We start from the raw sequence: 22,872 nt of genomic DNA, 5'->3' as shown, positions 1-22,872 counted from the left end.
TCGCCACTACTTTTTACCTCGTTAAGAGGTGTTTTTATTTATTTATATTTATTGGTGTAAATTTGACATTTTTCATTCAACACTTTTTATGACTAGCTGGAATACCTCGACGTTATTCAGATTACCCTGATGCTTAAGCAACTTGAAACGTAGTCTCAACTATTGGGTCTTTTATTTCATTATTGGGTATTTTATTCTTTTTTTATATCATTTGAGAAAGTTTAGTTTCCCAACGACAAGTAATTTACCCAATTCAATTAAATTCATCTATTGAATGATACCAAAACACTCCACCAGCTGAACAAAGCTATTCTGAATTATCACTTTAAACAAATTAATTTTTAATATGGCAGATTAGTGCAATGGACTTAAGCTCCATATTTAAAGTATTTTACTTTTATTAGAAAATTAATGTCTACATGAGCTAATTTAGGTTAACAAGATAGAGCTTCTCCTTTAATGGAACAATTAATTTTTTTTCCATGATCACGCATTATTAATTTTAGTAATAATTAATGTATTAGTTGGATATTTAATATTTATATTATTTTTTAATAACTATGAAAATCGATTTCTTTTACACGGACAATTAATCGAAATAATTTGAACTATCTTACCAGCAATTATTTTATTATTTATTGCTCTTCCTTCTTTACGTTTACTATATTTATTAGATGAAATTAATGAACCTTCAGTAACTTTAAAAAGAATTGGTCATCAATGATACTGAAGTTATGAATATTCATATTTTAATAATATTGAATTTGACTCATACCTAATTCCTACAAATAAATTAGCAACTGATGGATTTCGATTACTAGACGTTGATAATCGAATTGTTTTACCTATAAACTCACAAATTCGAATTTTAGTAACAGCTGCCAATGAAATTCATTCTTGAACAGTCTCAGCTTTAGGTGTAAAGGTTGCTGGAACTCCAGGTCGTTTAAACCAAACTAATTTTTTTATTAACCGGTCAGGTTTATTTTACGGTCAATGTTCAGAAATTTGTGGAGCTAATCATAGAATTATACCAATTGTTATTGAAAGTGTTCCTGTAAATTATTTTATTAAATGAATTTCTAGTAATAATTCTTCATTAGATGACTGAAAGCAAGTACTGGTCTCTTAAACCACTTTATAGTAAATTAGCACTTACTTCTAATGAAAAAAAAATTATTTAAAAATATAACATTAGTATGTCAAACTAAAATTATTAAATTATTAATATTTTTTAAACCCACAAATAGCCCCAATTAGATGACTGTTATTATTCATTATTTTTTCTATCACATTTATTTTATTTTGTTCTATTAATAATTATGCTTATATTCCAGCTACCCCTAAATCAAATGAATTAAAAAATATTAATTTAAATTCAATAAATTGAAAATGATAACAAATTTATTTTCTGTATTTGACCCTTAAGCTATTTTTAATTTATCATCTAATGATTAAGAACATTCTTAGGACTTTTAATAATTCCTTCAATTTATTGATTAATACCTTCTCGATATAATATTTTTTGAAATTCTATTTTATTAACACTTCATAAGGAATTCAAAACTTTACTAGGACCTTCAGGTCATAATGGATCTACATTTATTTTTATTTCATTATTTATATTAATTCTATTTAATAATTTTATAGGTCTATTCCCATATATTTTTACAAGAACAAGTCATTAAACTTTAACTTTATCTTTATTTTTAGCTTTATGAATATGTTTTATATTATATGGATGAATTAATCATACACAACATATATTTGCTCATTTAGTACCTCAAGGAACACCTGCAGTTCTTATACCATTTATAGTATGTATGTAGGATTTGAATCTGGCGGGCTTATTACACGGCACACTCGAAGCGGGTTAAGTTATATGGCAACTCTTAATCAGTTCGCAATCTGAAATCCTCGATAAAGTACTCGATTCTTTTAATGCTGCCGATACCTACACGAGTGAGCGGGGAGCCGTTGTTTAGCGTTCGTGAAGACAACAATAAAATTCATGTGACATTGAAAGTCCTTTGTAAAATTAATCTAAGCACTTCTATGTTTAAACTTTATCCCAATAAAATATTGTGAATCTAACGATTCCCACAATTTGGGGGCTCGTCCGGTATTTGACCCAAACATTAGAGTGCAGAAGTGCGTTTTAACAAACACAACTACAGTGTGTTCAAAAAATACGACGACAAAAACCAGAATTCGGCAGATGTGTGTGAAAACACGCAAGGGAAACGCTTGGAGCCAATAGCGACTAAAATCCAGGAGGTAGTGCATCATAGATCCCCAGAGCGTCGGTCTGAGATCCGGCCAGTCACGGTGAACTGGTAACTTGCAGAGGCTGATCTGTGGAAGGCGTTGAGAGCAGCGATAGACAGAGGCGAGCGGAGCAAGTTAGCGGGCTTTGGAGCAAAGGCGGGTTGACGGAATCTGGAGGGCAAGATTTCCAAGAAGAGCAGCACTGAGTCTGGAGTAGCAGATCTTGGTGGAAGGCAACGACGTCAGCGGACAAGCAACGGCAAGAACTTTTCAAGTTGAATAGTCAAGAAGAAAATCCAATTGGCAGGCAAGCAGTCTTGAGAAGCAGTGCATCGAAAGGGGTGGTAATCAGAAAGCTGACCAAATCAAATTGAAAGTCGGTCACAAGCAGTAAAAGTAGACTGTATGTATAAAACCAAAATTTGTCATTAACTGAAAAGTTATTCATATAATCTATATTTATAATCATATAATCTTTTTGTTACTGTTAAGCTAATATCAATACATTTTAAGGAAATTTCATCTCAAAATGCAACTCGACGAGATAATGTTAATGCGATGCGACGGTTTGCGCGCAAAGCTACTAGAACTTAATTTACCCACAGCCGGTAGAAAGCACGTTTTACAGGATCGACTCCTGGCTCACTTTGGTATTCAGGACGATGATGATAGCAACGACTCGGATGGAGTAGAATCTGTAGCTACCGCTCTCGATTGTCCAGTGCAGGCAGCGCCTATAAGCCGTTCTTTGTTTACACTTAAAGATATAGAAGGCAGGGTTTCAAGTCTTGCAGGTACAGGAAGTCCAGATATAGATAAGTGGATCCAGGAGTTGGAGGAATGTGCTTTGAATGTGCAGTGGAGTCAGCTTCAACTATTCATTTATTCTAAGCAGTTGCTCAGTGGGACTGCAAAATCGTTCATTCGCAGTCAGGTTAACATTCGCAACTGAAATTCTCTAAAGGCAGCATTACGTGGCGAATTTGCTGTTAAAATATCATCTGCTGAGGTTCATTGCAAGCTAGGTCAACGTGCACAGAGAAAAGGAGAGACACTTCAGAAATATTTGTATGCTTTGATGGAAATAGCCAAGCCAGTTAACCTAGACGAAGAGAGTTTGATAGAGTATTTTGTGAAGGGAGTTCCAGATGCTAAGGCAAACAAAATAATGTTGTATCAGGCGAAAACCATAAGGGATTTGAAGGAGCAGATTGAAGTATACAAGAAGGTTCGCGGCTCATACAAAATGCCCTACAAAAATTAAGCGCGTGTAGCTGAGGCAGAAGGATCCAAAAGCTTCGACTCAAAACACGAGTTTTTACGTAAATGCTTTAAGTGCGGGAATCCGTCCCATTTAAAGAAAGATTGCAAGAAGAAGGATAACAATAATTGTTATCGGTGCGGACAGCCAGGTCATCGTGCTGCACAGTGCAAAGTCGAGGTTGAGGTAAAACAGGAGAGCAATGCTAATGCCATTCACGTGGAGAACGCAGTTACTAAGCCAAAAAGCGAGTTTACGGCTTCCGGCCTTGAACTAAAACTTATCAAATCTTCCTGCGCTCAATTCAAAGGACTCGTCGACACAGGCTCAGATCTATGCCTAGTGCGCAGGAACATTTTTCTCAAGCTGGGCAACGAAATTCTTACCGGAAAAGAAAAGTGTTTGACGGGAATAGGCGAGAGTCAAGTTCTAATTTTTGGGAGCATTGTCATTCCTGTTGAAATAGACAACATGCACATGAAGGTGGAGTTTCACGTGGTTGGGCAGAACTATTCTGGATATTATGGACATGAAAGTTACAAAAGAAGGCACTGAGTTTATGCGACGGAATGAATCCAAAAGTAACGAAGATAAACATATCAATTTCGGATCCGAGCTTCTGCAAGACTTTAAGGGCATGTGTGCAGAACAGGCATCAGTTTCGGATCATGTTGACTTATCCCATTTAAATCAGTCACAGCAGTCTGCGGCCAAAAGTTTGATTGAAGAGTATGCACTCGAGCGCAACGCAAATGCTCCGGTACAAATGAAAATCATTTTGAAGGATGAAATGCCTGTCTATCAGCTTTCACGTCGTTTACCTGTCTGTGACCAGAAAACAGTTGACGATCAGGTCCAGGACTGGCTTGCAGAGAAAATCATCCAACCAAGTACCTCAGAATACGCATCGCCGGTAGTTTTGATGTCCAAGAAAAACGGAAAGAAGAGACTGTGCTGTAACTACCGAAAACTAAATGAGAAACTTATTCGAGACAATTTTCCGATGGCTCATATGGAGACCGTGCTAGACAAGCTGCAAGGGTCCAAGATATTCACTACTTTGGATCTAACAAACGGCTTCTTCCGCGTTCCGATTGAACCAGGCTCTCGAAAATATACATCATTTGTTACCCAATCTGGACAATTTGAATTCCTTTATGTACCATTTGGCATATCAAACTCACCTGCGGTTTTCACAAGATTCATCATGGCAGTTCTAAGGGAGCTCATCGCCACTAATGTTGTCGTTGTGTATATGGACGATGTAATCATACCCAGTCAAGACTTTGAAGAAGGACTTGCTAAGTTGAAAGATGTCTTGCAGGTTGCTTCTCGGAACGGTTTACGTATCAACTGGAGTAAGTGCCAAATATTTCACAGTAAAGTACAGTTCCAAGGATACATCATTCAAATTGGAACCATAACCCCAGGTCCAGAAAAGGTTCAAGATGTGAAAGAGTTTCCCACACCACATGACAAAAAAAGCGATTCAGCGATTCCTTGGTCTGACTTCTTACTTCCGAAAGTTCATAAACGGGTACGCATCCATTGCCAGGCCCTTGTCGGATTTACTGAGAGGCGTTTCCAAGTATGAATTTGGAGAGAAACAACAATTTGCGTTTGAAAAGCTGAAGACTGCTCTTATTAGCGAACCAGTCCTAAAGTTGTATAATCCTAACTTACAAACGGAAATCCACACAGACGCGTCCAAGTACGGTTTTGGCGCAGTCTTACTGCAGAAGGACCCCGTAGACAGTCCAATACATGAGCCGAAAAACATCACCATTCGAGGAAAAATACGATTCGTATGAACTAGAAGTACTGGCTATTATTGGAGCTCTAGTCAAGTGGCGTGTCTATGTGTTAGGCATAAAGTTCACAATCGTAACTGATTGTAATGCGTTCAAAATGACAATGAACAAAAAGGAAGTTCCTCTTCGCGTAGCTCGTTGGGCTTTATATTTTCAGGACTTCAACTACAAGATCGAACATCGGTCGGGGACTCACATGAAACATGCTGATGCCCTGAGTCGAGTCTCATGTTTCATTTTGTCAGACTCTATTACTCATCGCTTAAAGGAAGCCCAGATTAACGATGATTGGACAAAAGCAGTTCGGAACCTTGTAGAAAAGGATGCATACCAGGACTTCTATATACAGAATGACGTTCTCTTCAAAGATCCGACTCGTGAGCTGGTCGTAGTACCTTCGACTATGGAAAATGAAATAATTCAGAGCGCGCATAGCGCACTTATAGGGCACACATAGGGCACTTTTCTGCCAGAAAGACACAGGATATAATCGAAAGGTCGTATTTCATTCTCAATCTCAAAGATAAAACAGATCGAATCGCCGAGAGTTGCCTCAGATGCATAATCGTAAATGCCAAAGCCGGATAGAAAGAGGGATTTCTAACTTCAATTGACAAAGGCGATTTACCCTTCATTATATACCACATCGACCACGTCGGGCCCATGGAAATGACGACCAAGCGATATAACCACATCCTTGTCATAGTAGGGATTCTCAAAATATGTCTGGCTCTACCCAACTCGTAGCACTGGTGTAGACGAAGTTCTAAACTGTCAGGATAAGCAAGCCGTACATTTTGGAAATCCTTACCGCATAGTGTCGTGCTGACATCGAGGTTTTTAAGAGTACTCATTGAGTTTTTGATAGTGTCATGTAAGGCCCTTAGTTGGCGCGAGGAGCCGTCTATAGGCTTATAGGCAACCATTTTTGCTATAGCGGCGAATACTATTATCTTTCCGTTCTGGTACCTGGCCTTCAATCGCAACCAGGTGCCGTCATATCCACCCTGTGAGAAGGCTGTGTCTGTCAAGACGTTCCTCGCTTCACCACGAAGCGAGCTCTGTAGAATATGTAATTTTTGACTGGCCGAATATGGTTTGTTATGTACCAATTCCACAAAGAGATCATGGAACCGTGGCCAGTCTAGATACTCGCCGTTGAACTCCGGAATGCTAATTGGCGGAAGTGCCAAGTTTAGGCTCATTCGCGCGTCGTTTTCTCGAAGCAGGTTCATTTCGTATTCCTCGTATAATGTGTGGAATTGAGCTAGCTCTGCTACTGCCAGAGCTGCGGCCCCAGGTGTGCTGTCCAATTCGTCGTGGGCTTGCCTCAGTAACGCCCAATGGAGATCCAAGTGCCTTTGTAGGGCTGGGGTGACGGTTGGGGCGTTCGAGGCTAATGTTAATGATGACTCCAATTCGTTGTATCTTCTCTGCAACTGTCGGATCACCGTGTCAATTGGGGAATCTCCTTTGACTTGATCTCTTGTTGTGATCTTGATGTTGGCCGAAGTTCGTCTGGGGGCCTTCGGAAGCCCGCTTCCAGTCGGCATGTTGTCCAGAAAGATATTCTGATATTTTTCGACCAGCTCCTTAAGTGCTACTAGTCGTGAAGAGTACTCACTTCCAGTGGGTAATGCCGCTTGTTGGACTTCTTCATCTAGGTCGCAAAACTGCTGCCAGAGATCGTTTAACTGAGTTAGCTTACCGGAATAATAGCCGTCTCGGTGGCGTCGGTCGACAGAATCCTTGCCATAATTCTTAATGAGCTGTTGGATTTTTCCTTGCAGCTCGTTTTGGGTGTCTAGTAATCGATTGTGTAAATCGATTCTTGTGTGACTTGTTTCCTCTATGAATGAAGTAGACATGTTGTGTGTCTGGGAAACCAAGAATCCTGTGAAGCCGGATAAAGCTGTGAGTCCTGTGAAGCTGGATGAAGCTGAGTATCCTGTGAAGCCGGATAAAGCTGTATGTCCTGTGAAGCTGGATGAAGCTGAGTATCCTGTGAAGCTGAATGAAGGTGAGTATCCTGTGAAGCTGGATTAAGCTGAGTTCCTGTGACGCTGGAAGAAGAAGCGTATCCTGTGAAGCTGGATAAAGTTTATGATCCTGTGACGCTGGATGACGAAGCGTATCCTGTGAAGCTGGATTAAGCTGAGTTCCTGTGACGCTGGAAGAAGAAGCGTATCCTGTGAAGCTGGATTAAGCTGAGTTCCTGTGACGCTGGAAGAAGAAGCGTATCCTGTGAAGCTGGATTAAGCTGAGTTCCTGTGACGCTGGAAGAAAAAGCGTATCCTGTGAAGTTGGACTAAGCTGAGTTCCTGTGACGCTGGAAGAAGAAGCGTATCCTGTGAAGCTGGACTAAGCTGAGTTCCTGTGACGCTGGAAGAAGAAGCGTATCCTGTGAAGCTGGACTAAGCTGAGTTTCTGTGACGCTGGAAGAAGAAGCGTATCCTGTGAAGCTGGATTAAGCTGAGTTCCTGTGACGCTGGAAGAAGAAGCGTATCCTGTGAAGCTGGATTAAGCTGAGTTCCTGTGACGCTGGAAGAAGAAGCGTATCCTGTGAAGCTGGACTAAGCTGAGTTCCTGTGACGCTGGAAGAAGAAGCGTATCCTGTGAAGCTGGATAAAGCGGACGATCCTGTGACGCTGGATGACGAAGCGTATCCTGTGAAGCTGGATGAGCTAGGGTTTCCAGGGCGGGTGGATGTAGTGAACTTAACGGGTCTTCTCACCAGTCAGAGGTTCAGCTTTTGGTAGGAAGGGGGTTGCTGAAGTGTGATCCTTTGTTGGTAAAGGATCACGTCGGGGTCACCAATGTTTGTGCCTAACCGAAGTAGACACTTGCAGGACGATCGCGTCGCGGCAATGGTAACGATGGTTACTGTAATGCCGGACCACAGGCGATGCGGGAACTGCGATGAGGTTGAGCTAACTTGGATAGCTGCTAGTTGAGATAGTGTATTACGAGCCATTTTCCTAGAGGTAGGAAGTAGAACCGCGGAGTTATGAGGTGTGTTGATAACTGATTTATTGTTCATTTGAGACATTATTATATACTACTTGGAACACGGAAGTTTAGAGTAATGATTAGTGAAGTAAGCTATATTTTAAAGTAGGTCAGGGAATTATGATTATGGTAGCAGTTGCGTAGTTGGCTCGGCTGACACCGCAAATGTGCTGACTGCATTGGCGGGTCAGCGTATCGTTGTGACGGTGAGATGGTGAGTTAGTGCGACCTATAATATGCTGACCAGCAATTCTCATCTGCAGTGAGTGCTACTGAGCGCCTGGTACTGTTCCCTTGGCTACTGCTTGATTTGTTGGGTGTGGTCATGTTGAGTAACTTTGGGTACGAACAGCCTTCAAAGCTGTAAGTAAAGGGTGTTCCTTTAAGCCTTAGTACAATTTTATTTATTGACTATAAGATCAATTTAATTGATTTGATTAAGAAGAATAACTCTTATAAATAAATTTACAATCTATCGCCTAAACTTCAGCCACTTAATCCAATCGCGACAATGATTATTTTCTACAAATCATAAAAATATTGGAACTCTATATTTTATTTTTGGAGCTTGAGCAGGAATAGTAGGAACATCTCTAAGAATTTTAATTCGAGCTGAATTAGGTTGTCCAGGAGCATTAATTTGAGATGACCAAATTTATAATGTAGTTGTTACTGCACATGCTTTTATTATAATTTTTTTTATAGTAATACCAATTATAATTGGATTTGGAAATTGATTAGTTCCATTAATATTAGGAGCCCCAGATATAGCATTCCCACGAATAAATAATATAAGATTTTGATTACTACCTCCTGTTCTTTCTTTATTATTAGTGAGAAGAATGGTTGAAAACGGAGCTAGAACAGGTTGACCCACCTCTTTCTGCTGGAATTGCTCATGGGGGAGCTTTAGTAGATTTAGCAATATTTTCATTACATCTAGCCGGAATTTCTTCAATTTTAGGAGCTGTAAATTTTATCACAACTGTAATTAATACACGATCAATTGGTAATACATTAGACCGAATGCCTTTATTTGTTTGATCAGTTGTAATCACTGCTTTCTTACTTTCATTATCATTACCAGTACTAGCTGGAGCTATTACTATATTGTTAACAGGTCGAAATTTGAATACATAATTTTTTGACCCAGCAGGAGGAGGAGATCCTATTTTATACCAACTGTTGAACTAAAAAGCTTTTTTTATTAGTTATTGCTAAATTAAAAAATACGAATTTCAGGTTGCTTTATGCTTGTTAACAATTTATTAGCGAAATAGAGTACAGCAGGCGAGACGAGAGTGCATTTAATGTAGAGATCAGAATTCGTACTGATTTACAAAGGGACGGCCAGCCGAAATGCTGGGCCCAAGAATGCAAGTCACAAAAAACCAGAGAGCTAGAATGGCAAGAGCTACCTTTCGCGATGCAATTAATATAAGTGATTGAATTAAGACGGTAATTAGCTGCTGCGGCTGCGTGACCCGACATACTCCCCCCGTTGGAAGCCTGGGTTTCAACATCATCCTTAAGGGGTAGCAGACACAGCTTGTTTACCGCCCGCTTTGTCACTCCTGATGCTGTCTTCAGAACGGCAACTCTAGCAACCCCGTCTCCACCGAACAGAAGCTCGATCACTCTGGCGAGGGGCCACTTCATGGGAGCCAAGTTTTCGTCCTTGACCAGAACTAAGTCATCGACAACCAGGTCAGGATTTGGGGTGCGCCATTTGGAGCGCTGCTGCAGTAATGTTAAGTATTCTTCCTTCCATCGGGACCAAAAGATCTGCTGCAAGTATGCCACGCGTTGCCATCCATCCAAGCGATTGAAGTTAAGACTGGTCACATCCGGCTCGACGAAAGAGGAAGGAGGACCACCATTCAAAAAATGCGCTGGGGTTAATACATCCAGATCAGCGGGGTTTTCTGAAATCGAGACTAATGGTCGAGAATTAACAACCGCCGAAATGTGACACACCAGGGTCCGCAACTCCTGAAAGGCTAAAACAGCAGTGCCAACAGCGCGGTAGAAATGATGCTTAGCGATCTTCACAGCCGCTTCCCAAAGACCGCCAAAGTGTGGCGACCTAGGAGGAATGAAACACCAATCAATAGCCTCTGCTAGGCAAAAGTTCTATGTAGCTCTCTGATGATCACTGCTGAGGAATAGGCGCCTTAGTTCGAGCAGCTCATTGCGAGCTCCAACAAAGTTGGTTGCATTATCAGACCAAATCTGCCGCGGCCTTCTTCTAGTGCATATAAATCGTTTGAGGCCATGTAGAAACGATACCGTAGAGAGATCCTTGACCAACTCCAGATGAATAGCCTTCGTGGCGAAACAAATGAAGACACAAACGTTACATTTTACGCAAAAGTCAATGCCAGCGACTTTTAATGCATGAGATCCATCAAGTCGTTCCCTTGGAAGATCCGCCATTATATGCTCCACTACTCGAGGCTTCATTCGAAAGCATCTAACGCATTTGTTTACCGCCTTCATCACCGTATTCCTCCCCTCAATAGGCCAATATTGGGATCGAATTATGCCGGGTAGTGCCCGTGGCCCAGTGTGCAGATTGCGTTCATGAAAGTGAGTAATAATGGCAATAGGGACCGAATGACTCCGTGGTAATATAATTGGATGACGCCCTTTAAAATCCAGAGAAGAATTCCTTAGCCGGCCATCCACTCTAAGAAGCCCAAATTGGTCAATGAATGGCGAAAGATATGCGAGCGAGCTAGAGGAGTGCACCATTCCCTTTGACTGCAATGATTTGATGTCATCCCATAAATGTGAGCGCTGAACAAGACGAAGCAACAGCAGAGTACCGCCTTGAAGGTCAGACACCGTGAGCGTAGGGCGCCGGATGCGATTACTAAACTTATAGACGTATCCGAAAATTCTTTGAAGGGCCGCAAAGGAATTGGCAATTTTGAACTGGCCACTATGTCTTCGTATGGAGATTTTGTTAGTAGAATCCTCCGCGAACCTCAAGCGTTGGCTTTTCAGCAGTGATTGGGGTAGGCCAGTCAGCTTTGGGGCCACAGAGGAATTTTGGTTCGTGTGCCCAGAGAGGAGACTCGTTGAGCTCAGCAGGAAAAGCACCTCGGAAGAGAATGTCAGCTGGATTTAAAGAAGTTGGAACATAACGCCACTCCACTGACTCAGTTAGCTCTTGAATGGCAGCTACTCGGTTCGCTACAAAAATATTGAATCTGGACGGCTCGTCTCGGATCCATGAAAGCGCAACAGCAGAGTCGCTCCAGCAGTAAAACTTTCCATCAAATGCACTCGTCCCAGCCACTTCTGCGATGAGCCTAGACAGGAGTTCCGCCCCACATAGCTCCAGCTTAGGCACAGTGAGTGTTTTCAAGGGGGCTACCCTTGACTTTGAGCAAAGTAATTGAGATCGACCGTTGCAAACGATGAAGACACAGGCACCATATGCTATGCTGGCATCACAAAGTCCATGAATTTCACTCTCAGAGTTTGGAGAACGAACCAGCCGAGGGAATGACGCATGCCTAATCTGCCCAAAACTCGTACATATAGCACTCCATTCCGTATTTTGTGACTCCGGAAGGCTTTCATCCCAGGATAACTTCTCCTTGGACAGTTGTTGAAGGAAAATTTTCGATTTTGTGACCACAGGTCCAACCAACCCGAGAGGATCGTAAGATCGCGCTATTGCAGACAGGACAGATCGCCTGCAGGGGCTTGAGGTTGACTGTAAGACCGAAAAGGAAAACAATAGTTGGTCAGAAACTGGATCCCAAGCGAGACCTAAGGTTTTTGCAAAATCAGTGCCATCATCAAACTTCAAATAGGACTCCTTATCCTTGTCTGCAACATCATCCAAAACAGCCGACACATTTGAGCACCACTTTCTAAGCTTAAATTTTCCCTTGGATAGAAGTTTTGATGCCTGATCCATAATGATGACTGCCTCTTCCTTGGACTTGGCTCCAGATATCAAATCATCCACATAAAAATCGCGACGAAGGACCTCAGCCCCAAGCGGAAACGCTGTATGCTCGTCTGCTGCCAACTGATGCATAGCTCGCACAGCCAGAAATGATGCTGGCTTCGTGCCATAAGTAACGGTGTCTAGCTTAAACACCCGCAATTGATCCTGGGGGGAATCCCTCCACAAAATGCATTGCAAATGGCTGTCCTCAGGCTGAGCCCTAACACAACGGTACATTTTGCAAAGGTCTCCTGTGATTGCTACTGGGTGTGAACGAAACCGTAGAAGAATCTGGAACAGCTTAGGCTGAATAACAGGGCCTGCCATAAGAACATCGTTGAGAGGATAGCCTGAGGAACTGGTCGCCGATCCATCAAAAACTACGCGAAGCTTTGTAGTGGAGCTATCTTCCTTTATGACGCAATGATGAGGCAAGAAGTATCGGCACAGCCCGATGTCAGCGGCAGAAACTGATGACATATGTCCTAGATCGAGGTATTCCTTTATGAATGCAGCGTATTGAGCCTTCAAGGCTGGCTGACGATTCAACTTTCGCTCTAGGGACAAGAATCTTCGATAAGCTTGCTGGTAGGACTCTCCCAAAAGATCTAGATTGAACTTGTCGGGCAGCCGAACTGAATAATCACCAGCTGGCAAACGAACGACATGTCTTACGAAGTGTGCTTCACAGTCCAATTCTTCCTTAGTAGCGCGTATAATTGGCTCGGCGCAGCTTCCCACTTCCCAAAATCGTCGAAGAAGATCATCTAACCGATCGAAACTATTCTCTCTACTAGCGAGAAGTACATCTTGAGACGACATTAAGGACGAGCCATTGGAAAGGCCATAACCTCCAGAAACAACCCAACCCAGACGCGCCTTTTGAATTAGGGGTAATCCAGGTGGGAGCTTGATTTGGCCAACGCACAACATCTCGATAAAGAGGCTGGCTCCGATTAAAAGATCCACCCGCTGGGGAGCATAAAACCTTGGGTCAGCTAACTATATATTTTTGGGTATGTTCCAGCTGCCAATGTCGGCGTTGAAGCTAGGCTGTCGCTCTGTTGTGTTCGGAGCAATCACCGAGGTAATGCTGGCCGAGTATCCGGAAGTTCGGGACTGAATCGTAATATTGACCGAGTGACCATCCGTCACAAAACTGGAATCTCCTATTCCAGTTACAGAGGCTGAAGATTTTATTTTCTTTACTTGAAGCTGATTTGCGAATTGGGACGTTATAAGATGCAGTTGGGAGCCCGAATCGAGTAGAGCTCGACAGGGAACGAAAACCCCGGAACGGTTTATTACTAAAACGCTAGCCGTTGCTAAGAGCACTAAATCATTACTAAGCTCCTGTGCAATAAGAGCAGTCGAAATGGAAGGCAGTGCTGAGGGTGAGGCAGAGGGAAGTGCTTCTTGAAGCTGTGCCCCTTCTTGTAAAGAAAAGAAAGGTGATTTTCCCAGGTGAAGCAGGGTGTGGTACTTAGATCCGCATGAACGACAACTACTGGAGTTGCATTGCCGAACTTGATGACCAACCTTAAGACAATTTATGCAGAGACCGAGCCGTTTCGCTTCTTGAAGCCTATTCGCAGGAGACAGGATTTTAAAATTCTGACAATAAGAAATGGAGTGCCCTGCATCATTACAGAATATACAAATCAAAGGGTTAGCATTCGAGGCAACAAATGCTGATCTACGCGCATTGGGTATTCTGTTACTTCCCACCTGATTGCCCGGCGCATAGTTTGCCATGGCGAAATCCATAGTCTCCAACGTCCTGCATCGCTGCTCCAGAAATGATGCCATTGACTCCCACGTAGGAATTAAATTGACGAAGGCAGGGTCCTCTAAACGCTCTTCCCACTTTGCCTGACTTGCCGGATCCAACCTTTGGAACAGGACTTGGACGATGAGGCATCCTGCGATTTGGTCCGTCGTGCCCAGTCCTTTGAGAGCACGAATATGAGCGTTGAATTTATCGGACAGCTCCCGAAGTGTCGAGACGGATCCACTCTGCACCGCCTTAAGTCCCAGGATCTCAGTAATGTCTGCCTGAAAAACCAAACGTCGATTATCAAATCTATTTTGAAGCAAATCTAAGGCAATTGCGTAGTTGCCATCCGAAATTTCCAATGAGCGAATAGTTTCCAACGCTGCGTCCCTCAGGCATGATCGTAGATGCTGCAGCTCTTCTACGTTGGTGGGGTCCAGATGACTATCTATGATCGTGGTAAACATAGAATAAAAGTCAGACCAATTTGCATAGCCTCCAGCGATTACCAGCGATTGACCCCAAACAAGTTTGCACCGCCCACTTTAACGCCCACAAACCGCCCACAAACTTCAAAAAATCGTAAATATTAACGTGGATATCTCGGAAACTATAAAAGCTAGAGAATTGGGATCTCAGATTTAGATTCCGTAGCCTTGTACGCAGCGCAAGTTTGTTACGCGAATATGCCACGCCCTCTCTAACGCCCACAAACCGCCCAAGCCTGTGGCGCCCACAAAATTTTCCACGACCACTCTAACGCCCATAACACTTAAATTTGTCTACCGCCGGTAGGTGGCGCATTTCAATCTTGCATTGCTGCTTGCTTATCTCCATTTCCCTTTGGTCCCTTTAGCCGAGTAACGGGTATCTGATAGTCGAGGTACTCGACCATGGCGTTCTTCCTTGTTTTATTTACAATAGGGGGCTTAACCGGAGTAGTATTAGCTAATTCATCAGTTGATATTATTTTACATGACACTTATTATGTAGTAGCTCATTTTCATTATGTTTTATCTATAGGAGCTGTACTTGCTATTATAGCAGGATTTATTCATTGATACCCTTTATTTACTGGACTTACATTAAACGCCAAGTGATTAAAAAGTCAATTTATTATCACTGTGGACGGCAGTACACGTAGTGGCTACTACTACTACTAATACTACTAACTACTACTTGTATATATAACCGCAGAATTGAAAATCTGCCATTATGGTCCGATCGTAACGAGTGATACACCAATCAAAAGGTATCGCAAAAAAAAAGAAGATGGCATACCAAGACTTTCGAAATATAGATTTGTTTGGGAGAAAAAGCGGTGAAAGTGTAAAAGTAAAAATTTAGAAAATTGGAACTGCTGGATACGGTGGGGAGAAAAACTGTTAAGCTAGTTTTATTCTTACTTAGAATCCGCGTCGAATGACACCTTATTTGCTGAAATCCGAGGTCCCGTTCAAAAGTAATTCAATAAACAAGATTTTCTTCTTCTTCCCAAAATGAAAATGCTTGTCCCTTTGTTTGTGGGTTTGTATGCATCCCATCTTAGTTTTAGTGTTTCGGAAACCCTATGGGTGTGTAAAGTAGCTTGAAATAGAAAACGTTTGTTCCACGACTTTTGGAAAAACCCGCTAGCTTAGCGGAAAAAAAAGCCAGATTTAAAATGCTTATACAAGGTAAGTTCCAAAGTAATCAGGACTTGTAAAAAAAAGACAGGACAAATAGTTTTTTCGTCATAATCAATTTATTTTATTCAAAATAGTCGAACGAGTGTTTTAGCTCGTTGCCCGGTATGGCCGCCAGTATGGCGGTGCAAGCCTTTTGAATGGCCTCTATGTCTGCATAACGCTTTCCTTTCATCGGCAAATGCATTTTTCCGAAAAGGTAGAAGTCGCACGGTGCCATATCAGGTGAATACGGGGAGTGGTTGATGGTTAAAATGTGATTTTCGGTCAAATAGTCGGACACATGCGTCGATCGATGAGACGGCGCATTATCGTGCAACAAACGCCAACTTCCATCTTCGCGATATTCGGGCCGAAGACGTCGAATACGGCGCACCAAACGCTTCAAAACTCCAAGGTAGAACACCGCATTAACGTTTTGGCCGGGTGGAACAAATTCTTTGAGGACAATACCCTTGGAATCATAAAAACAAATCAGCATTGCATTCACTTTTGCCTTTTCCAGGCGCGATTTTTTGGGCTTCGGGTCATCCGTCATTTATGTCCACCACTTTGAAAACGTTGAAACCACTCGTGCACTCTGCTACGAGATAGGCAATCATCGCCATAAACTTGTTTCATCAATTGAAACGTGTCGGTAAAAGTTTTATCAATTTTAAAACAAAATTTAATGTTGGCTCTTTGTTCGAAGCTCATTTTCGCACCGATGACAAAAACATACTGACACTTAAAACGCAATAACTTCACTTCCAATAGATTAAATGTCATGAAATTTTTACTGGAAGTCAATAAACGATAGCAGATTCTAACGCACCAGTTGACATATAGATGGATCCACTAGAGGGCGCTAGATTCAAGAAGTCCTGTTTACTTTGAAACTCACCTTGTAGTATCTAAACAACTAATGCAACAGAAACGTGCTATATATCTCTGAAAATACTCTTCATATAGTAAAATTGTCTGAATATAATAGATTTAGAGTTATGACAAAAAGTTATTTTTTAAAACCACTTTTTGACTATTTTCTCAAAATTGAGTCGAACGATTTCCTTTTAAATTTCATATCATATAGCCCTTGAGATTCCTTATCTTTTGATCTATAACACGTTTTGCCCCAAAAATTACCGTTTGGAAGATATTAAGCGATACAAAGTGCAACTCGTTTCAGCTCCGTATACGAAATATTTCATATTTATTGGAATACACAAAAAAAACCAATTTGTTGACAAATATTCTTATTGAATTTCTTTCAAACGGAAATGTTATGGTTTTAGCGTCCTTTACTTGCATGAAGCTAATCGAAATAGGAAACTTGATCTATTTGTTCTACCACTTTGGAAAAACCCGCTAGTTCGGCGGAAATGTAAGAAACGACAGATATCTCTTGCAATCTGAAACTATACAGCCCTTGAGATTCCAAACATGTTCTATTAAAATAGGTAATTGAAGAGATAAAACTTGTTTTGCCTAGTTTAAGGTGGCGTTCAGCTAAGACTAGAAGTCGAATCTGTGTGTTTGGTTTTTCAATAGCCAAGCCATATGGGGACGACTCCTAGTCATGGTATTGAGGTACTTAAACTCTTGAGCAAAAAAAGCTTCTGATATCAAATAAAAACACCTCTTAGCGAGGTAAAACAAAGCCTTTAACAAAAATTTCTGATATCAACAATTGAGACGAAAAATGATATTACATTCGATAAAATAAATAAACTATATTAAATTTATGTATTTGGCACGCTTCAACATAAAATTTACGTGTAGGTAAATAAATATTTACTGTTGCGGGCCGAAATCATAAATTTAATAAGTCTATTTATTTTATCGAATTTTATCGTCACAATTGTTGATATTAGAAATTTTTGTTAAAGACGCGTTCGCCACTACTTTTTACCTCGTTAAGAGGTGTTTTTATTTAATTATATTTATTGGTGTAAATTTGACATTTTTCCCTCAACACTTTTTTTGACTAGCTGGAATACCTCGACGTTATTCAGATTACCCTGATGCTTAAGCAACTTGAAACGTAGTCTCAACTATTGGGTCTTCTATTTCATTATTGGGTATTTTATTCTTTTTTTATATCATTTGAGAAAGTTTAGTTTCCCAACGACAAGTAATTTACCCAATTCAATTAAATTCATCTATTGAATGATACCAAAACACTCCACCAGCTGAACAAAGCTATTCTGAATTATCACTTTAAACAAATTAATTTTTAATATGGCAGATTAGTGCAATGGACTTAAGCTCCATATTTAAAGTATTTTACTTTTATTAGAAAATTAATGTCTACATGAGCTAATTTAGGTTAACAAGATAGAGCTTCTCCTTTAATGGAACAATTAATTTTTATTCCATGATCACGCATTATTAATTTTAGTAATAATTAATGTATTAGTTGGATATTTAATATTTATATTATTTTTTAATAACTATGAAAATCGATTTCTTTTACACGGACAATTAATCGAAATAATTTGAACTATCTTACCAGCAATTATTTTATTATTTATTGCTCTTCCTTCTTTACGTTTACTATATTTATTAGATGAAATTAATGAACCTTCAGTAACTTTAAAAAGAATTGGTCATCAATGATACTGAAGTTATGAATATTCAGATTTTAATAATATTGAATTTGACTCATACCTAATTCCTACAAATGAATTAGCAACTGATGGATTTCGATTACTAGACGTTGATAATCGAATTGTTTTACTTATAAACTCACAAATTCGAATTTTAGTAACAGCTGCCAATGAAATTCATTCTTGAACAGTCTCAGCTTTAGGTGTAAAGGTTGCTGGAACTCCAGGTCGTTTAAACCAAACAAATTTTTTTATTAACCGGCCAGGTTTATTTTACGGTCAATGTTCAGAAATTTGTGGAGCTAATCATAGAATTATACCAATTGTTATTGAAAGTGTTCCTGTAAATTATTTTATTAAATGAATTTCTAGTATTAATTCTTCATTAGATGACTGAAAGCAAGTACTGGTCTCTTAAACCACTTTATAGTAAATTAGCACTTACTTCTAATGAAAAAAAAATTATTTAAAAATATAACATTAGTATGTCAAACTAAAATTATTAAATTATTAATATTTTTTAAACCTACAAATAGCCCCAATTAGATGACTGTTATTATTCATTATTTTTTCTATCACATTTATTTTATTTTGTTCTATTAATAATTATGCTTATATTCCAGCTACCCCTAAATCAAATGAATTAAAAAATATTAATTTAAATTCAATAAATTGAAAATGATAACAAATTTATTTTCTGTATTTGACCCTTAAGCTATTTTTAATTTATCATCTAATGATTAAGAACATTCTTAGGACTTTTAATAATTCCTTCAATTTATTGATTAATACCTTCTCGATATAATATTTTTTGAAATTCTATTTTATTAACACTTCATAAGGAATTCAAAACTTTACTAGGACCTTCAGGTCATAATGGATCTACATTTATTTTTATTTCATTATTTATATTAATTCTATTTAATAATTTTATAGGTCTATTCCCATATATTTTTACAAGAACAAGTCATTTAACTTTAACTTTATCTTAATTTTTTGCTTTATGATTATGTTTTATATTATATGAATGAATTAATCATACACAACATATATTTGCTCATTTAGTACCTCAAGGAACACCTGCAGTTCTTATACAATTTATAGTATGTATGTAGGATTTGAATCTGGCGGGCTTATTACACGGCACACTCGAAGCGGGTTAAATTATATGGCAACTCTTAATCAGTTCGCAATCTGAAATCCTCGATAAAGTACTCGATTCTTTTAATGCTGCCGATACCTACACGAGTGAGCGGGAAGTCGTTGTTAGCGTTCGTGAAGACAACAATAAAATTCATGTGACATTGAAAGTCCTTTGTAAAATTAATCTAAGCACTTCTATGTTTAAACTTTATCCCAATAAAACATTGTGAATCTAACGATTCCCACAATTTGGAGGCTCGTCCGGTATTTGACCCAAACATTAGAGTGCAGAAGTGCGTTTTAACAAACACAACTACAATGATTGCCAAATTTCAAGTCTGGTGAAATGACAATTTGAGACAACTGCGCAGTTAATTTGGCAGTGTGTTCAAAAAATACGACGACAAAAACCAGAAATCGGCAGATGTGTGTGTGAAAACACGCAAGGGAAACGCTTGGAGCCAATAGCGACTACAGTCCAGGAGGTAGTGCATCATAGATCCTCAGAGCGTCGGTCTGAGATCCGGCCAGTCACGGTGAACTGGTAACTTGCAGAGGCTGATCTGTGGAAGGCGTTGGGAGCAGCGATAGACAGAGGCGAGCGGAGCAAGTTAGGAGCGTGAAGCGGGCTTTGGAGCAAAGGCGGGTTGACGGAATCTGGAGGGCAAGATTTCCAAGAAGAGCAGCACTGAGTCTGCAGTAGCAGATCTTGGTGGAAGGCAACGACGACAGCGGACAAGCAACGGCAAGAACTTTTCAAGTTGAATAGTCAAGAAGAAAATCCAATTGGCAGGCAAGCAGTCTTAAGAAGCAGTGCATCGAAAGGGGTGGTAATCAGAAAGCTGACCAAATCAAATTGAAAGTCGGTCACAAGCAGTAAAAGTAGATGTATAAAACAAAAATTTGTCATTAACTGAAAAGTTATTCATATAATCTATATTTATAATCATATAATCTTTTTGTTACTGTTAAGCTAATATCAATACATTTAAAGGAAATTTCATCTCAAAATGCAACTCGAAGAGATAATGTTAATGCGATGCGACGATTTGCGCGCAAAGCTACTAGAACTTAATTTACCCACAGCCGGTAGAAAGCACGTTTTACAGGATCGACTCCTGGCTCACTTTGGTATTCAGGACGATGATGATAGCAACGACTCGGATGGAGTAGAATCTTTAGCTACCGCTCTCGATTGTCCAGTGCAGGCAGCGCCTTTAAGCCGTTCTTTGTTTACACTTAAAGATGTAGAAGGCAGGGTTTCAAGTTTTGCAGGTACAGGTAGTCCAGATATAGATAAGTGGATCCAGGAGTTGGAGGAATGTGCTTTGAATGTGCAGTGGAGTCAGCTTCAACTATTCATTTATTCTAAGCAGTTGCTCAGTGGGACTGCAAAATCGTTCATTCGCAGTCAGGTTAACATTCGCAACTGGAATTCTCTAAAGGCATCATTACGTGGCGAATTTGCTGTTAAAATATCATCTGCTGAGGTTCATTGCAAGCTAGGTCAACGTGCACAGAGAAAAGGAGAGACACTTCAGAAATATTTGTATGCTTTGATGGAAATAGCCAAGCCAGTTAACCTAGACGAAGAGAGTTTGATGGAGTATTTTGTGAAGGGAGTTCCAGATGCTAAGGCAAACAAAATAATGTTGTATCAGGCGAAAACCATAAGGGATTTGAAGGAGCAGATTGATGTATACAAGCAGGTTCGCGGCTCATACAAAATGCCCTACAAAAATGAAGCGCGTATAGCTGAGGCAGAAGGATCCAAAAGCTTTGACTCAAAACACGAGTTTGTACGTAAATGCTTTAAGTGCGGGGATCCGTCCCATTTAAAGAAAGATTGCAAGAAGAAGGATAACAATAATTGTTATCGGTGCGGACAGCCAGGTCATCGTGCTGCACAATGCAAAGTCGAGGTTGAGGTAAAACAGGAGAGCAATGCTAATGCCGTTCACGTGGAGAACGCAGCTACTAACCCAAAAAGCGAGGTTACGGCTTCCGGCCTTGAACTAAAACTTGTCAAATCTTCCTGCGCTCAATTCAAAGGACTCGTCGACACAGGCTCAGATCTATGCCTAATGCGCAGGAACATTTTTCTCAAGCTGGGCAACGAAATTCTTACCGGAAAAGAAAAGTGTTTGACGGGAATAGGCGAGAGTCAAGTTCTAATTTTTGGGAGCATTGTCATTCCTGTTGAAATAGACAACATGCACATGAAGGTGGAGTTTCACGTGGTTGGGCAGAACTATCCTTGATATTATGGACATGAAAGCTACAAAAGAAGGCACTGAGTTTATGCGACGGAATGAATCCAAAAGTAACGAAGATAAACATATCAATTTCGGGTCCGAGTTTCTGCAAGACTTTAAGGGCATGTGTGCAGAACAGGCATCAGTTTCGGATCACGTTGATTTATCCCATTTAAATCAGTCACAGCAGTCTGCGGCCAAAAGTTTGATTGAAGAGTATGCACTCGAGCGCAACGCATATGCTCCGGTACAAATGAAAATCATTTTGAAGGATGAAATACCTGTCTATCAGCATCCACGTCGTTTACCTGTCTATGACCAGAAAACAGTTGACGATCAGGTCAAGGACTGACTTGCAGAGAAAATCATCCAACCAAGTACCTCAGAATACGCATCGCCGGTAGTTTTGGTGTCCAAGAAAAACGGAAAGAAGAGACTGTGCTGTGACTACCGAAAACTAAATGAGAAAATTATCCCAGACAATTTTTCGATGGCTCATATGGAGACCGTGCTAGACAAGCTGCAAGGGTCCAAGATATTCACTACTTTGGATCTAACAAACGGCTTCTTCCGCGTTCCGATTGAACCAGGCTCTCGAAAATATACATCATTTGTTACCCAATCTGGACAATTTGAATTCCTTTATGTACCATTTGGCATATCAAACTCACCTGCGGTTTTCACAAGATTCATCATGGCAGTTCTAAGGGAGCTCATCGCCACTAATGTTGTCGTTGTGTATATGGACGATGTAATCATACCCAGTCAAGACTTTGAAGAAGGACTTGCTAAGTTGAAAGATGTCTTGCAGGTTGCTTCTCGGAACGGTTTACGTATCAACTGGAGTAAGTGCCAAATATTTCACAGTAAAGTACAGTTCCAAGGATACATCATTCAAATTGGAACCATAACCCCAGGTCCAGAAAAGGTTCAAGATGTGAAAGAGTTTCCCACACCACATGACAAAAAAAGCGATTCAGCGATTCCTTGGTCTGACTTCTTACTTCCGAAATTTCATAAACGGGTACGCATCCATTGCCAGGCCCTTGTCGGATTTACTGAGAGGCGTTTCCAAGTATGAATTTGGAGAGAAACAACAATTTGCGTTTGA

At 40.3% G+C, this 22,872-nt stretch overlaps 2 pseudogenes; both read left to right on the top strand.

Annotated features, from left to right (window-relative positions):
* LOC119562610 overlaps positions 1-329 on the top strand; it is a 46,711-nt pseudogene extending 46,382 nt beyond the window's left edge.
* Positions 330-8,674: 8,345 nt separating this feature from the next.
* On the top strand, positions 8,675-17,978 carry LOC119562608 (annotated as a pseudogene).
* Positions 17,979-22,872: the final 4,894 nt, after the last annotated feature.

Source organism: Drosophila subpulchrella, unplaced genomic scaffold, assembly GCF_014743375.2.
Source record: "Drosophila subpulchrella strain 33 F10 #4 breed RU33 unplaced genomic scaffold, RU_Dsub_v1.1 Primary Assembly Seq72, whole genome shotgun sequence".
Lineage (NCBI taxonomy): Eukaryota > Metazoa > Arthropoda > Insecta > Diptera > Drosophilidae > Drosophila > Drosophila subpulchrella.
Note: the sequence above shows the minus strand (reverse complement) of the source record. Positions and strands in the feature narration are given on the sequence as shown.